This window comes from Puma concolor, chromosome B2 (genome assembly GCF_028749965.1).
Source record: "Puma concolor isolate L17-30 chromosome B2, mPumCon1.1.hap2, whole genome shotgun sequence".
Classification (NCBI taxonomy): Eukaryota; Metazoa; Chordata; class Mammalia; order Carnivora; family Felidae; genus Puma; species Puma concolor.
The window spans coordinates 136049418-136053600 of NC_141671.1; the positions used below are offsets into that span (position 1 = coordinate 136049418).

At 41.0% G+C, this 4183-nt stretch overlaps 1 non-coding gene across 1 annotated transcript; it reads right to left on the reverse strand.

Moving 5' to 3' along the window:
• Window positions 1–1099: 1099 nt before the first annotated feature.
• On the reverse strand, window positions 1100–1172 carry TRNAK-CUU (transfer RNA lysine (anticodon CUU)). The gene has a single exon. It is a non-coding gene; the product is annotated as a tRNA-Lys (tRNA).
• Window positions 1173–4183: the final 3011 nt, after the last annotated feature.

Here is a 4183-nt window from a genome sequence, read left to right on the forward strand (position 1 = left end):
TGAGGACATTATGCTAAGTGAGAGAAGTCATACAAGAAAGACAAATACCATGTTCTCGCTTATATGCAAAACCTAAAAAGCCAAATTCGCAGAGACAGAGAGTAGAGTGGTGGTTTGGAGGTGGGGGAAACAGGGAGATGTCGGTCAAAGGGTACAAACTCCCAGCTATAGGATAGATAAGTTTTAGGCATCTAACATACGGCATGGTGCCTGTAATTAACAATACTGTGTTATGTACATGAAAGTTGTTAAGAGAGCAGATCTGAAATGTTATCACCACACACACACACACACACACACAGGCCATTACATGAGGTGACGGAGGAGTTAACTAACCTTATTGTGGTCACCACTGTGCAGTATATACATGTATTGAAGTATCACATTGTACATCTTAAACCTACATATGCTATATGTCAGGAATATCTCAAGAAAGACGAAAACCAGTTCAGTTGGTATATCATGCTAGAAAGGATTTTCTAAAGGTGAGTCATTTTCATATTGCATCGGAACGTTCTTTTCCACTCTGATAAAGTTAAACTGTAACTATCAATATAAACACAGAAGTCCTCAGAATTAGAGAAGCAAACCGTGGACACCAAGAAACTTTTTACTTACTGACGGCAGGCATCGGTGTAGAGCCATGACTGAAAACGGCTGGGTCCAGAAATGCGTGTCACCTGTCAAGTGCTAGCATCCAATGTGGCTATTACCCTGCTACGGACTCAGCTTTGCAGGGGTCCTGCCTCCTTTGGTAAGACTGCTGAATGACCTTTCCCATCAACTCAGGCAGGGGGTGATGATATTTCTTAGGAAGGAGAACTTGGAAATTTTCTCTCTTTTGAATAAATACCAGCAATGTAACCATTGGGATTTGTGAAATATTTGTGAAATACAGATTTGTGTATGATATATATAAGGCAGGTATGTTATAGGTCATGATGCTTTACTTCTCTGAATTTTCATCATGATTTTACTTTGGCCATAGCATCTTTTACTGCTTTAGGCATTTGGTTCAATAACAGCTGCTCACCCCCAGGTTTTCAGAAGAACATTCTGTACCGGTTAGATTTTTTTTTTTTTCTTTAAGTAGGCTACACGCCCAACATGGGGCTTGAACTCACGACCCTGAGATCAAGAGTCACATGCTCTACCAACTGAGCCAGCCAGGCACCCCTGCCTTGGTTAGTTTTTGAGAACTGCTGGGACTTTATTTGGTCGCAGGCAATTCAGAAGTTAAAAAATTCAAGAATAGAGAAAATGATAAAAAATAGTGAGCCTTCTTAATGGTTGTGGATAATCTGGAGGGAGTCCAGCTACAAAAGCTCCTTCAAGTTCAGATATTTCATTTATTGCCCCACCACACCTAAATAATTGATTTCACAACTGACATCTGATTTCTTCATTTTTGAGTTTTTCCCTTGGAATGAGTTTATAAAGTGAACTCTCCAAGAAGAAAATACATTTTCACTCAGTGACTTTATTTTCTAATGGTTTATTAATGTTCTTCATTCATCGCTCAATGTTGAGGATATGGTTAAAAGGGAGAGATAAATATAAACTAAAGCACAGGTAAGTTTTTTTTCTATCTCCAACTAAGAGGAGTTCCGTTGTTGTGAACATCTAGGAAAAAAATCATCCTCAAATTACAATTGAGTAACATTCCGTATCCTTTTCTTAAAATAAAGGAACAACTGAAACTTGGCCTAACAGTCCGTATTTTCTGACACCTATAATTACTAATCCAGATGTTTGGAGTTGTATTTGCATAGATGAAGATTTTGTCAGGGGTTTTTCCATGATTAAAAATATGTAATTCAGTGAAAGACAGCTAATTCATGTTAAGAACAGCAATTCTTTCTCTAAGTTTCAAATACAAGTATACTGATTTAAAATGCTATAATTGGGGTGCCTGGATGGCTCAGTTGGTTAAGCATCTGACTTTGGTTCAGGTCATGATCTCACGGTCTGAGGGTTCAAGCCCCATGTTGGGCTCTGTGCTGACAGCTCAGAGCCTGGAGCCTGCTTCAGATTTTATGTTTCCCTCTCTCTCTGCCCCTCCCCTCCTTGTGCTCCGTCTTTCTCTGTCTCTCCAAAATAAATAAACATTAAAAAAATTAAAAATTAATAAAAATTTAAAAAATGCTGTGATTAAGCATAAGAAGTTAGAGTGGGAAGATAAATGGGTAAAACTTTACCAGCGATACTAAATTTATTTTAGAATCTTAAAACAATATGTGGACATATGGTGTGCCTAGTATTTTGGTATATTGTCATATTTAGTTCTCTCAGTTGCCATACGAAATGGGCATATTAATCTCACAGAGAAGGAAACCAAGGTTCACCATGGATAAGCAACCTTCTCAAGGTCACAGTCATAAATAGGGCTGGGACTCCAGCTCGAGCTCATTATCTTCCCCCTGCATTATGTTCCTGTCTGTAGGAACAGCCATAGAAAATCAACCAAGACAACTATCTCTTTCCATGAATATTACATTAAATTGAAGACAGAAAAATCATCCGTAGGTTCTACGTGCAAGAAAATCTGCTTTGCTTGATCTGGCCTTCATCTCTAAATTTCTGTGCTTTCTTTTTTCACCTGGCCATCATCACACGTGATGGCATGTGGCTGTTTCCCGGTGCTGATGCAGGAAGGCAACGCCCTTGACTGAAGAAGTTGCCCTGAAATATTAACCGTGGCTGTGTTTGGACTAGGGCAAATTTACTCCTTCTCTCTACATTTCTATATTTTATAATAAAATTACAGCTGTAAAAAAATAAGATCGTAAACATATATTCCTAAGTTTTAAATATAAAAATGTCTTTGGCAAGGAAAAATAAAGGATGAAACAAGCGATGGAAATGTGGGAATGTTTTGGGAAAGTCCGCTGGCTATAAAAGCCCAGCTTAGAAGCATTCCAAAATGTCAACAATCAGAATTAATTTAGCTGTCATCACGGACTTGATTTAATTTTCTTCACAGCCTTAAAAGGTACTTCCATGTATCTTGTGGGGACACGTGACCATGCTCGGCCCCCATTCCCTGGGTATCAAGGGTGCTTCTTGCTCAATCTTGTTGGCTTTTGCCTTCCTCCTCTTCCAAGTCCTTTATCTGCCTCCAGGGTTTTCCCAGGACAGTGACGGGTTGACTTTGTCTTTTCCTGCTTTCAAGTATTAGATCACATCATGCTGAGAAGCTCCAGAGTACACTCTTTCTTTAAACACGTGTATTTCCTTTTTCCCTTATTTATTGCAAAAGTCATATTTTGGAAATCTTAGGAAAAAACAGGTAAACCAAAGGATGAAAAAAAAAAAAAAAAGCCATCTTAATTTAATCACCCAGAATGCTTTTGTGTATTTCCACCACGTTGCCTATTCATGTGTGTGTGTGTGTGTGTGTGTGTGTGTGTGTGTTGTGCGTGCGCGCGTGCGTGTCAGGGAGGGTGTGTCAATGAATTGGACAGGCTTTAAGTTCCAATAAAAATCCCAATTTAAAATAACAGCTCAGTCTAGATGAGAACTTAAAGTAGTGCTTTATTGTACCGTGATTGCTTTAAAGACACCTCTCCACCATTTAGGCCAGCTCTCCTGCAGCTCACGTTAAGTATCAAAAACTGAATCGACCACTTAACCTCAATTACCTGTCCTGAAGGAAGGCACCCTTCTCCCCTCACCTCACTTCAGTGCATTAAATAAGAGCTTCCTCCCTCTCCACCAACGTGCCCACCATCTCTAGGACTTAACCGAACGAGGAAGCTTCAGACTTCTTCCTACTTCTTCACCAGCTCTTCTCTGGAAGAAGGAGTTCCTACTTCTTCACCAGCTCTTCTCTGGAAGAAGGAGTGATTTGCTTGATAGGAGAGATGGGAGAGCCCACCAGGCTGTGGAGCGAGCCAGTGCAGAAGTGGAGCTTGGAATCAGAAAGCGGGCCCGCGTCTCGATCTCCTCTCTGTTCCCTCTCCCCTGCGGTAAGGCAGCAGGAAGGACACATCCTGTTTGAGGTTCTCCAGCTGCACTGCCTCTGGCTGCAGGGCCAGCCAGGTTCAGCTGGAAGGAGGGCAAGGAAGCCACACTTCCCTCCTCCCCCCACCTCTGCTGCACCCCGGCTCCTCCCATCTGTCACGTGTGTATATATCAAATTGATTAGAACCCAGAGGAGGCAGAGTATGATTAACGCATCCCC